General features: G+C 33.2%; 1 pseudogene across 1 annotated transcript; it reads right to left on the reverse strand.

The window, feature by feature from the left end:
* Positions 1 to 224: 224 nt before the first annotated feature.
* On the reverse strand, positions 225 to 4,202 carry LOC149545147 (TMV resistance protein N-like; annotated as a pseudogene). Its single transcript, XR_016353535.1, has 5 exons — positions 3,560 to 4,202; positions 2,297 to 3,425; positions 1,906 to 2,166; positions 1,159 to 1,791; positions 225 to 1,009 (listed from the first exon to the last, which is right to left on the reverse strand). The product of XR_016353535.1 is annotated as a TMV resistance protein N-like (transcript).
* Positions 4,203 to 14,693: the final 10,491 nt, after the last annotated feature.

A 14,693-nucleotide genomic window follows, 5' to 3' on the forward strand; every position in this document is an offset into this window, starting at 1 on the left:
CATTCAGAGGACCTATTAAACAAGAATCGTGGAATTAGATTCTAAATCCAATGAATGATTTAACACATTATTCAGTCGAAACCATATCAGGAGACAAGAATTTAGATTAATATGCTTATTGGAGGAATAGTGAAATTATAAGAATATTCATATCGTTTATCTTTAAAGCAAGATTGACTAAGGAAGACATTATCAAGCCCTACAATGGTGTATTTGCAAAGGAATGGTTAGAAGAAATTTATAATTTTGTGTATTGCGTTAATCACAGGTTGGAGATACCATGTCTCTTTAGACTATATGGATGCACTAGTCCAGAGTGTAGAATATACATAAGATGCTAGTTCTAGAATTCTATAGGAAAAGAACTAGCAAGAAACCCTATTTCATTGTTCATATACAATAGATACAAATAATTACAAAGATCAAGTATCAGATAATAGATCAGACCTTGTCAGGCTACAAATTTTCGTACCCTACTTTGTGGGTACAGTTGATCAGCAATTCTCTGTAATACAGTTACAGCTTTTTCTTCTTCTCCAATACTCAGTGTGACCTTAAATCCCTTCACTATTATCGCACTCCTTAGGCTACCTACAATACCATGTTGGGAGAGTACAATTGTGATTAAGCTATCCATTTCAGATTGGATGCAGTAACCGCCTTCACCTGTGATTAAGCTATCCATTTGAGATTGGATCCGGTAACCGCCTTTACCTGTGATTAAGCTATCCATTTGAGATTGGATCCGGTAACCGCCTTCAGATTTAAATGTTAGAAAACCGCTATGAGAAGAATATGGCAATGATGTTGTTACGAGCAAAGCATATATAGTGATTGCACTCGATGAGCTGCTCATATGCAATATATCAGACTCTCCCCTCTCAATCTCACTGACTTCGTGGGCGTCGACTACCTCAGAAAACATATTTGCATTCAATTTGGATGATACTTCACCCATTTCCTCCTTCTGTTTGAAAACAATTTGCATGATTTTCTTTACCGGAAGCTTCTGAAACATTTAAAATATTAGCGTAAATAGAGCGAATAATAAAACATTATTCGGAAAATATTAAAGATAAAAACACATGTTTAAAAGACTGAATAAACTTGTTTTCCACTCAAAAACAAATTGATTGCGACAAGGAAAAGTAGTTTTACCTTCAATCCACATATGTAATTCCGTACCCACGATGCACGTCCATCTTTCAAACATTCAAAAATACTGATTTCCTGCAGACGATGTAGATGAGCAAGGTGCTCCCATTTCAACCGATAACAGTTGTCCAGTCTCAACCTTTGAAGCCCTGTCAGAGTAGATAAATCTGATATTGCTTCCAACTGACGACATTTAGACACTTCAAGAGTGGTCAGTCTCTCTAGCTTCTTTAACTCCATTTCTTTTAGATTGTTCAGATCACTAACTTCCAGTAATCGAAGTCTGGGGCACATGTCTCCACTCATTACCAATTTAGATATATTTTCAAGATCAAAAAGTTTTATGGTTTCAAGCTTATCCATGCGGCTGCTTGTAAAAGAATCTGAATTGTTTGAATCTCTACCTTTGCTCAGATCAAAATTCCCTCTGAAGAAGCCACCCCGCGTTTCCCCCAATTGTAATGATCTAAGATTACTAAGTCGTTTAATTGATTGCGCCAAGGATGTCGCGTCTGTCTGATCTAGTGAATCAATAATCTTCAACTCCTCCAGATGACTGAACATTCCTATCAAATCTGGAAGCTTTTGCAAAGAGGGAGAGCTATTAATCGTCAGCTTTCTCAACTCGAAGCTGGCCTGGCATTGACGGTTTCATTAACAAATGAATTGCTTCTCAGTAGTTAACGATCTTCTTTAAACAAATATTATGAATGGAGACTTACTTAATTCCATGAAAAGTTAGCGAAATACCTGGGGATTGATCTGCAACTGTTGCTGAAAAGTGATCCACAATTCTTCCACTCTCTTAATCCTTAAAATGTGCAATTTATGTAGAGGAATCCACGAAGGAATGCTCATTGATAAGTGGCTTCTCGAACTACGAATTTCAAGCCACACTAGGCCAGTCTCAGCTATAAAATAAGTAATGGAACTATGGACAGTCGAATCCACGAAGGAACCGAAACACCTGCCCTTTGCTTCTGCCAGTAATTGCTTTAATCCTTTTGCTTCCTACAGATAAGGTAAGGGTTAAGTGTTATTGGCGAGAAAAACTTTTCAAAAACGCATAAATTAAAAGATTTTGACAAAAGCTTTCTATAGTTTTTTTTTTTTTTTTTTTAAATGTAAAGAAGAAAGACACCATAGATAGCCGGAGTTCTGAACGCCATAGCCGAGGAGGGCCCAACTCATCTGCCATTTGTCTTCCCAGATCGCGAATGTGATCGTGCATTTCAAATTGGTCACCATACACTTCAATCAGGCACTTATCTTGCAGCGTTTGAAGGGCACACTCAGCGCTCCAACCAGACACATTCCAGATTATTATAGCATTACTTTTCAAACCACGTAATCGTGTTTTATTGAACAGGCAAGCTATATCTATAAATATCTGTTTCTCCTCTGTGTCCAGACCATCAAAACTAATTCTGAGCCTCTGCATAATATCTTTGGGCGGGATTTTCTTCACTTTTTCCAATACCTGTTCTCAATATTTCTCATCCCTACTATAAACATCTGCGCCCAGAACTTTCAAGGAAAGGGGCAAACCTCCACAGTATTCCTCATCCCTACGATAAACATGTGCGCCCAAAACTACGAGTGAAAGCGGAAGACCTCCGCAGAAATCGACGAAGCTTTCAACCAATTTCTCATATGCAGCGGGTGTATCACCTGCATGGAAAGCATGGCTACAGAATAGCTTCTTAGCATGATCTGTATCCATTTTCTTCATCTTATAACGGATATCTGCATCCCTTAACACACCCTGGTCACGGGTTGTAATGATTATCAGCCTGCCAGAGCCCAGCATACCTTCAGGTGTTAGAGCGTTCATCTGATCCTCATGGTCAATATCATCTAAGACTATAAGGAAATTCAAACGCCTTGACCGTCCCAGATGATCCTTCAGCTTTCCAATTCCATGGTCTACACTCCTCACCTCTTGATCATCATCGAAAAGATCTTTTAAGAGCTGCATTTGTAAGCAGTGCAATTCACGTCTGGCATGTGATTCTCTCACATCAGAGAGAAAACATGAAGCGTTGTAGCGTGAACGCTTCCTATTAAACAATTCCTTTACCAGGGTAGACTTACCAGAGCCCCCAAGCCCGAAGATTCCCACCATCCCCGCTGTCTTTGAACAACATTTCTCAAAATCCTGGACGAGCTCGTCAAGTGCAACTGGATATTTGGCAACAGGCAAGGGTGTATTCCTCCTCTTTTCTTCAATTACTTGTACCACACGAGATACAATCTTTTCACACAAATTGCTGAAACCCAAAATCCAGAATGTCATTAGAAATGAAATCTATTAAGCTAAAAATGAATGTCATGTAGTGGAGGAAAACTTGAAGTAAAACATGAAGAATCATAGTCAATACAAGGCGTATGATTGTTATCTTACTCTTTATGATGGCTGAATTCGTAACCGGATCTATCTGAAGCGGATGCGAGGGCCCCTTTCCATTCATCCAACTTATCAAGATTTCTGCCTTTCTGTTGATACCCAGAAAACGCCGCAGCATACTGTGACTCGTTGTTGATGTGGCGCAGCTCCCAGGGCTGGACATTGAAGAAGACGGGAATAAAGACGGCATCGGTTTGTTGTAACATAAGAACAAGTTCATTTAAACACCAAGAGGACTCTGCATATCCTTTGGAAAATATGGCAATCTGCACACGAGATGAAAGTATGCCATTTTTAATAGCAAAAGAAATAGAGTCTCCCCCTTCAATTTCTTCACGATCTAGAAAGGCTTTGCATTCTCTTGCCTTGAGAAGGTCATAGAGTTCTTTGGCAAGGGTTTCTTTGACGTCAGGACCTCTATGACTGATGAAAACATCATACAACTTAGCAGACCCAATCGATCTTGCCGGAGGAGCTGAGGAGGTGGAAGCCATGAGTGCAGGACGAGAATTGCAGAGGAATGTGGATATCAATGGCAGAATGTGTGAAACTCTCTCCAAACTTCCAAAGCAGAGTGGGCTGAATTTGATACAATTATTGGAGGGAACGAAGAAAAAACGAAGAAGGGATGAAAGAGTGTGAGAGACAGTGATGTCTGCCACTAGACAAAAAGATAAAGAGGAATCAGTCCAAAAAATTCCACGCGCTGGGGACCACCAACGACACAGAGATCGGAAGGAACACAGTATGCCTCTGACTGACACAGTTTATTAGGAAAATCAAAGTAAATAACGAAGAAAGACACAAGAACGAGTAAAAGTAGTGCACATGAAAAAGATATTGAATAGGAATAAGGCGTGGTCAATGAAATGAAATGACCAATCAATGAAGCGACGAAGAAACAGCGAATATAGAGGAAGGAAACAAGAAAGTACCGAGAACAAAGTGGGAACTAGCTATAGAAAATAGAAAATATATGGAAAGGTCGGCGATATGGAAAGATTGTGTCTGCCACTAATAAAAATGTCGGTGGAATGGTATTACACTGGTGGGGACCGCCAATGAGGGTGGTCATGTGGGAAGATGCCAATGTCTATGGGCAATGGCTAAAGGGTAAACTATTTTGTTTACCCCAGTCGCTAGCCCTAGCCTGTACCCTGCCCTCCCGTCAGTGAAACGTCTGACTGAGTCTGACCCTGATCTCCCCATTTGCGACCCTGCACGTGATCTGATCTACCGATCTCACATCACCGCCCGTGTCCAAGCATCACACCAGTGAAAGACAATAACGACGTCCTACCCCCCAATTTGGATGCTAATTGGTGAAATGAACCCCCATATTTAGGCGTTTTTGGTCAAAGTGGAAATTTTTTTTTGTGGTGGAAAGTATAGTAGCTTTTTAAAATTATAGACTAAGGATAAATTAAGTGAACTTTTTAATTTTATTTTCCTATTTTAAGGGAGGGAATTGTTAGTATGAGATTTTAAGTTAATTAAGAAAATATGTCAAAGTACTAAAGAGCGTGGGGGAGTGGGCATAAAATATTATATTAGCCTATTTGTTTATAACTAAAAAATAAAAAGACTAGTACTACTATGTTTTACAATTAGTGATAACATAATTTGGTTGTTAAGTTATAGCATATTTTTATTTTTACTGTGAATTGTTCTTAAGCTATTGATGGCTTAGTTGAAGAATTGTATTTAGTATGGTTATTCATTCTCGTACATTAGCGTACATTCATTTATTTGTGTTATTCATTCTCCACTTGACTCACAAAAATTATTTCTCTATAGTTTGGTGCCACTTATTATATATTTTATTAGAATAACAACAATTGTCTTATTGAAATGGCTATCGCTAGATCATGATTAGTTTGAAGATTAGTTTGTTCGCATGCAAATTTGTTTTTTAAACCGATAGAATTGAATTGAAACCTTTATTTTAGCTTGTATATTGTATAAAACATTGCAATGTAATTGTGAATTTTTAAATTAATCTTATAAATGTTAGATTAATTTTTAAATTTTGAACTAGTTTTAAATTGACTTAATATATATTTTTTCAAACTTTTATATTAAATTTGAGATCATTTAACTATACTGAATTTTATAATTATAAAGCATTAAAGATCAATCATATTTACTAAAGAGACATTTTGAATATTTAGATTGGATTACATTAAAATACATATTTTTACATACAATTTTATAATATTTTTATAATTAATTCTTACAACCAAATTTCTAGAGCTTTATCTAAATGAACTTTGTAAAGTAGAAAAAGAAGAAGACAATTTATCAAATAAGGTGTGATTAATCTTATTCTTATAAACTTCTTCTAAGTTATAACTTATTCTTAGTATTAATCTTATTCTTAGTTATAAACTTAAATAATATTATATTTAAGAATTAGATTAAAGTTTATTTTTTATATTATATTAAATATAAATTTTATAATATATTTAAAATAATTCTAAGGATTAGATTAAGGTTCAAGTTTTATATTATATTATATTTAAATGTAAAATATATTATATTCACTTTGGTATTGCAACATAACATAAACCTATAGGTAATAAAGTTTTGTTAACTTAATAAATCAAAGGCTGTATTTCAAAGTTACTATACATGATTTTTTTTGATTTCAAGTTATCCCTTCCCCATTTAGACTTTTGTTCAAAAAAGAATAATACTTGCTAAATAGGCTATGATTCCAACTATACAAATTTATGAAATAACATGACCTAATGTTTTAATTTCTAGCATTTAACACTTCTCCAATGTAGTCTTCAACCCCTATAAGTGAATGTATAATTGATTTGAAGTTATCATGTCTCTATTTAGACCTTTGTTGCAAAGAAAACATTAATAGCTAAGTATACTATGATTCAAACTACACAACTTTATGAAATAAAAAGAGAATTTTTTTGAATTACTAAGATTGAACCTTAAATATTCTACTAACCTAGAATAGTCCATCTAGTAAAAAAATTAAATATAATTACTTTTGAAGCGTTCTTTTGATTGTTATCCCACTAACCTATAAGATAAATACCTTGACTTGAGAACTTACAACTATGTATTTATAGATAGTCCTAGTTAACTAGAAAAGCATTTACAAGACATTTAAATTTTTTAATGAAGATATCAAGTAAATGCATTTGAAAACTTAGAAATTAAATCACTTCAACATTGTTGCATAACATCACTTGTTTCTTGACTCCATGTAATATTAGGTTGGTAACGAAAAATGCAAGTTCATTAACCTCTAATAGAGAATTTATAAGTAAAATAGTCATTCAAACTACAAAAGAAAATTATAGTAAAACATAAAAGAAGATGGCAAAATTATATTCTCTTTTTCCAAATAAGTTAAGGTCAAGAACACCCATAAATGTAATAAAAATTATTGTTATATGTTATATATAAAGTACCTATATAAATGATGAATCTGTTGTGAATTATCAAGCTACTCCATCCAAAATGTCATTGTCAAAATGAGAACTAATTAAACTTACACATTGAATAAGTCTCTTCCTGCCCCCCCCACCCCACTCAACATTGTAGTATTAAATGTATTCTAAACTATCAAAACATTGGAAAATCTAGTAAAGCATATTGAATATTTGTAATAGTGTTGATGATAACTCCCCATGCTAATTTCATTAAAACCTGCATATAAACATATACTTTGGTTGTTAAAAATAGATGCATGAAAATATATATGCATGAAAATCATAAGAAAAAATATTTAATAATGATTTTACCTTCACTAGTTTGCATTGCTTACATTGTTCCTGGCAGCTGATTAAGATCGATACAAAATGGTAGCCCATGTTGTCCACTATTTTTTCAACATCTTAACTTGCAATGACATGTATAATTAATTAGTCAACACAAATTAGTCCTTTATTTAGAAGTATAATATGTAGTTAATATATTAGTAATATTGAAATTCTTAATTACCTAAAATCCTTTGTTCAAATGCTTGAGTGGGGATAACACCAATAGTTGATGATGGTTGAGTTTCACAAATTGTACATGCTAATTATTTGATTAAGTATAGAAAGGATGTTAGAAGCAACAAAGAATGACAATATTATAATTAATGAATTAACATATTTAATCATTAAATATTACCATCTATAGTTTGCATTTCATCTATTGTTGATTGGTTCAAATCAATAGAGAAGGGCAGTCGACGCTGGCATGTATTCTCTACATCCTTCAAAGCTACAATCAAATAATTTTACACATAAATAAGAGGAAGAATTATTATTATGAAAATTACTAGAACAAATTAAAATAAATGTACTAACCATGTTCCATGATAGTAGTTGTTTCTTCTTGTATGGCTATGCTTGAACGATGTAAGACCTTCTTTTTCTTTTTCTTTCTATGAGATATGGAATGGAATTGAAACTCTTCCTGCCCTATAGCTCTTTCATTTGATTCTTGATGAATGTCACTATGTCTTTGGAGAACAATATGTTTTTTATGTAGTTTGGTTGGACTAAACATTGGTGGTATTCGTCCAATGGGCATGTTCTCAGCACCAGGGATTGTTGTAAACTTTGAAAGGGAAGACATAGATGCATGAAAATCTTTTTTAAATCTCTCAAAACATTTAGTAAATATGAGTTTTACATCTTCTCCAGGTGGTAGATTTTGGAATAATAAATTCATATAATTCAAAGCATTTTGATACACATCATTGGAAGGACTTGACGAATTCGAACCATCTATACAAAAATAACAATTAAGTTAAATAAATGGAAAAAACAAATATTTTAATTGAAAATTCATGGCATTGAGAGTTACCAATTCTTTGGTCTTGAACACTTTGAACTCCAATCACTTCTTGATCTTCTAACGGATTATATGCATCTGCACTTTGAATAATAATTTATTAAGCTTAAGAATCATAAAAAATCAATAATTATTTTTACTATTAAAGATAAATAAACATTACCAATGATATTATTCTCATGATAGGAACTCTCTCCACCATTATTACCATGATCGACTAATGGAGTAACACCTTCTATAGTTCAATTCATTTTTTGTTAGTTCAAAGAAAACATAAACTTCGAAAATAAATCTATATAATAGTCAAATGTTAGAGGAAACTTACCAACAACTTGATCATTTTCATTTGTTTGGTTTCTCTTTATAAGATCTAAAATCTTCAACACATGCTTACATGTGTTTCTTCTTTGTGCCCATTGACAATCACACACGTGCAAATCTTGTCCAAATTTTCTAACAATGTACCACTTCATTGGAATCTGAATTTGGTTTTGTTTTTTTATCTCTCTAGTGCAGTTCTATAATATCTTTCTTTTTTAAAGTTAGTGACAAATCCAGATAACTGTAAATATCTTTTATTTTTATAAAATGGCTCTATCCTATGAAGAAGTGTATGGATAAGCCAATCCATTCTCCTTGTACATTTTTTGGCACAATCACTTAAATAATGACTCTTGATATGGAAATGATAAGACTCTATAGATGCATTAGTTTCTTGATTGGCATGCGGGAAATTTCAAAGATTTTTCACCCACATTGCTATACAAGAAAATATAAAAACATTTTGTTAACTAAAAATAATAAATTTAATCATGCAAATACAAATATACAAAAAAAAATGAAATTACCAACAAACTTACCAATACGGGTTTCATCATGGCACCAAGTTTTTAGAAAATAACCAATGAATGTTTTCTCTTCTTTGAACTCCTCCATGAATTGTTTGATTAAGTGAATGGTGGTATTTTTATTATCACTCATTGCATGCATTATGTCGCCCAGTCTATCAAACATGTTTGTTCCAACATCCCTATTGCTTGTGAACCTATATTAAAAAAGATAATATGAAGTACTCATTTTTTAGCCATGCCCTACGCACATGCCAAATACATAAAAGTACTCGACAATTAAAAGATGATATGTATACATTGCAAAAATTGATCAATAACATTCTAAGAAAATGAATGCAAAATTGTAGTTTATATCATAAATCATGACTAGAATTGAGTTAATTTTGGTTTAAATGTGTAAATTAAGGCCAATAAAAACTTGATAGCTTCAATTTCTGCATTAGCATCATCTATCATAAATGCATTGACATGCCAATCATCTCTGAACTGTTTCCCTTGTCTATAGATCCCTGTTAACCATTCATTTATATCCTCAACTCTACTTCTCGAAGATATTGCCCATGCAACAGGCACACCAGCCTTTTGTTCATAAAAAACAAGCAATGTATATAACTCGTACTGCACATGAGTTCAACTTTAAAAAAATTAATTTATTGAAATAAAACAAATGAATGAGTAAAAAATAAAATCAATAAATATAGTTAACATTTCTATACTTACACCATATTTGTTTGTTGAAAATGTTGAATCCATTGCTATAATAGAGTTATGTGAATGCTTGACCATCATTTCTCTCATCCAAGGTGTTTGGATGCCTACAATAAATGAAACATCTCCCATGGTGTTTGGTGTTTTGTAAACAAACAAGTTATCTTTCTCTTCTATATGCCATAAACTAACACTTTTTGCATCATCCTCATTTTTTTGTGATCGAAATGAGCGTACTCTTTTCCATGCATTTAATACATCTTTCTTTAGTAAACAAGCATCTCTCTTATTCATCATCTCTATTAGACCATGGTCTAAGTAATGTTGCTCACAAATTGTATCAATTCCAACACCCATCATTAATAAGGACTCAATGTATGATTTACATTCATTTGATAGTCTTGGTGCAAAGCTAGTCCTTGGATCTCTAGAAGGATCATTCTTTCCATGACAAAATTCACCATTAACATCTTGATGGGTAAATTCATTATATGTGATAATAGCAACCTATGGTGTACCATACATAACTCTAACATGAAAGTGGGTTTGGCAACCCCTTTTTTGTATAAACTTTCGTATCCTTTTCACCTTTTTAATGTCTTTAGGTTTTTTTCTATTATCCTTGGGCCCAAAAGCACAATGATATCTATTTAAGGACACGTACAAAATAATATATTAATCAACATGATAAATAAATAAATTATATATATATATATATATATATGACATGCTTAATTATATGAAAAATGTTAAGCATACCTTGAATACATTATGGTACTATGGTCAGTAGGGTTTTCCAATTCTAGCTCTCTATGAGCTTTACGTAGAAATGTTGTCTCTATGCCATCCTACAATATACCTTCTCCTTTGATAAAGTGAGCAAGTCTCCCAAGAGGGATAGCAGCACATAAGTCAAGCTCCTAGATATTTTCATTTCCAATAGGTGTCCATTCAAGATCATTCATTGAAAAAAGATTTCTTTTTTTGGAATGTCTTGGACATCTAATCGAATGAGTGATTCCCATTTCAATCCCCTACTCATTTTGTACAATATTTGGCTAATTAGTAACCCTCTATCTTGTTAAAACATGCATGAAAAATACATTTATTCTATACATTTATGCTAATTAATAACCCGAGAGAGAGAGAGAGAGAGAGAGAGAGAGAGGGTGATTAGGGAAGATATCTAGGGAGAATGGAAAGGCACGTGTGTGTGTGTGTGTGTGGAAGAGAGGGAGATATTAGAGGGTGTATCTATAGAGAAATGAAGGATAGAGAGGTAATAGGGGCATATCTAGAGAGAGATTAGAGGGTGTATCTCAAGAGAGAGGAGGGAGGTTATGGAGCATATCCTAAAGGGAGGGGGAGGCGGGGGGGCGGGGGAGAGAGAGAGAGAGAGAGAGAGAGAGGGTGGTTAAAAGAGGAAGATATGGTGAGAGTAGGTAGGGGAGAGAGTGTTAGAAAATATTAATTTCTAACAATATTACTAAATAAAACTATATAGCCGTAAGACCAATTTAACACTAACACTTAACCCAACTGACATAAGCAAACAAATTGAAAATTTTCAAAGTTCTATCTTCAATATAATATTTATTAGTTAAGTTGTTCAAATTTATTAAATTAAATAGTTTTAAATTATACGTCATAAAGAAATATAAATAAATGTACATATTTAAAAGTAAATACAGATGCATTTTGATTAAAAGGAGAAGGTTCATTAATATTCCAAAATTGTGAACAATGGAATAATGAATTAGGATTATATCTCTATAAAAATTTGTGGGTTAGGGTCATGATTGAGGTTCAATTAGGGCTAGGGATTAACTAGATTATGGTCAAGTTTTGATAAAGTTTATGGTTATAAATCTTTATAAAAAAAAATTAGTTGATACATAAAAAGTATGAATATAATTGTATTCCTATTATGTCTCATCTATAGCACTAAACCATAGAGAGTTTTTCTTTGAAAAAAAATAAACTCATTTTTTCCACCTTCACCTTATATCAATTTTTTTCTTTGCCATAGATATAAGAGTTTTAACAATCCAAAGGGATTAGGATACTACAATAATCTCATCAATGAACTTATTCTCCATGGTAGTTGACGCATGAAAAAAATCCATGGAAACAAATTCATAGTAAACAATAGCAACTGACCATATGAATGAGTGTGTGTGTCACTAATAAACAAACTTGATCGAGATGTCAATAGTAAATTCATAGACACTAGACCATTTACTTTTCAAAACTATTTATCTCATAGCTTAGAGAAATATTATGAGGTCATTTGAGTTTAAAATATAATTAGAATTTCCACTTTCAAATATGAAATATGAGTTTTTAATAAGATTCAGTGGTATCAGAGCCTAGTATATTTGCCAGCCTATAGAGATGTTATATGATTAAGTCAAAGAGATCAGCGTTCTCTTGAAAGAGAATGAAAGAAGTCAACAAAAAATTTATCAAGGATAGGAGCCAGCGGTAATAAGATGGACAAGGATGAACAACCTTCATTCATTCATACCCAAACAGATCCTTAGTAATGGAGGTGAAGAACTAAGGCTTGTGAAAGGAGATCTCGATGCCAACATGGAGTCTTATATGAATATTGATCCAAAAATAAGACAACAACTCCCATTTATCCAGTTTCACAACTTAAAGAATGGATCAACAAGAAGTCAAACGAACCATTTTTTCAACAAGGATCTACAGAATAGGATGTCCAGGTTGACACTGCCAACAATTGATGGTATAGAAAAAGGTTCAACACAAGCATGGATTAAATAGTTAGACATTAATATTAATATGGTTGGCATTGGTATAGTTGGATATTAATATATATTAATATAGTTGACATTGGTATACTCACAGCATATTTTTTTGTTGAAAAAGTGGAATCCAATGCTATAATAGAGTTATGTGAATATCTCACCATCATCTCTCGCATCCATGGTGTTTGAATACCTATAATAAATGGAATGATTTCTCCACTATTAGGTGTTTTATAGTAGAAGAAGTTGTCTTTCTCCTCTACATGCCATAAACTTACACTTTTGGCATCATTTTCAAATTTTTTTAATTCAACGGAACACACCCTTTTAAGCTTATAATAATTTTGAATGAACTTGAGTACAACTAACATGGGATGTAATCTCAATGGGATAGTTTTGAGATGACCAAGAGAGGCAAGAATAATGACTAAAGGAAGGAATTGTATTGACATCAATGACAAGACATCTCCAAATATGTGATAAAAATCTCTAAAGTACACATAATTTACACAATATTTTCTTCTCCAAGTATGTTATTGTTTCCAATTCATCTTGTCTAATTTTATCATCCATTGGGTGAGAGGATTTAGGTGATAGTCCAAGAGGAGCAAGAAATGGAGAGTAGTGTTGATTTCCTCCAAAAAAATGATTTGTTGATGTAGTTCCATCAATATCTTCGTGAGTTATGTGAGATCTCAAAGTTTCAACCCCATGTTGCCTCAATAATCTATTATTTATTATCTCATCCATGCTTTTATCTTTGCTTTCAGTGAATAGCATGTCTTGCTTAAAAAGTGAAGAGGGCCTAGGTATGTTCAATTTACTGAGATTACTAGGAGGAGTAAACTCAATTTCCGTTTTTCCCTTAGGTGTTTGATCAAAGATAGGTTCTTTTCCTTTATGTTTTTGACAAGTTGAAACTAAGGGTAATTGACCAAAGTTAACTTGAGGTTGTTTACCTTGACTCACTTGAAACCTAGTCATAACCGGCATGAGAGGGAAAACACTAGTAAATAGGAAGACTCCAAGAAGCATTGGTATCACTCTTGGGTAGTAAAGTAATCACTTATCCAATTAATAAGGTGTAATAATGTAACTGTCTATCACTTTTGTTAACATAAAGTGCCAATAGAGGTCTCACGATTGGTTAACACAATATGCCATTGTTGGTCTCACAATTATGGAATTATCCAAGAGTTATAATGTTTTGTAATAAAATGTAATAATATGAGATAAATTGATATGTTTAGACAAGTGAATACCCACAATCCAAGGATGAAATCAAAGAATCCCAAAGAAAACTTTCTCCACTAGGGAAATCTCTAACTTTGCAAGTTTTGATGTTGGTGACAAGATAAGACAAGACTTACTAACTCAAAGATAGCTATGATGCAAGGATCCAAAGTGACAACAATTTTAAACACTCAAGATTAGGTCCACAATGGTCAAACCAACTCAAGAATAACAAAAGCACGGTTACTGTAGAGTCCAAATGATGATTGATGAATTATCTTTTTTTAACCAACTAAGATCAATTTAAGATTTATAAATAATAATCAGGCACATAGAACAACAATCAGGGATTTCAAAAAAATGTTTGCAAGCAATGGGCAAGGGACAAAGAAACCTTGCGCATGAAAAAAAATAGTGTCATAGTATGAATCTAATCCGTAGAACCACTACTGTGTATGTTTTTAAAATATTTTTCAATCACGCACATAGTCCTAGAAAAGAAAATTTGGCAGCACTAAAGTTCTTAGTAATGGTCAACTCTACAACTTTTGCAATCTAGAGTGGGCGAAATCCAATCCTGGCGTACCAGGGTTTTGACATATTTCGAGAATTTAATCAATCAGAGATATTGAGGAGATCCAACAACCCAACAAAAGACTACACCTATGGAGATTCCCCCCACAAGGACATTTATATAGCAGTTGCTACTACAACATCAAAAATGGCTATTACCGCTTGAGGTACCATCCACAT

This window comes from Cupressus sempervirens, chromosome 7, assembly GCF_028749045.1.
Source record: "Cupressus sempervirens isolate cs-2001-9-10 chromosome 7, ASM2874904v1, whole genome shotgun sequence".
In the NCBI taxonomy this organism is placed as follows: domain Eukaryota; kingdom Viridiplantae; phylum Streptophyta; class Pinopsida; order Cupressales; family Cupressaceae; genus Cupressus; species Cupressus sempervirens.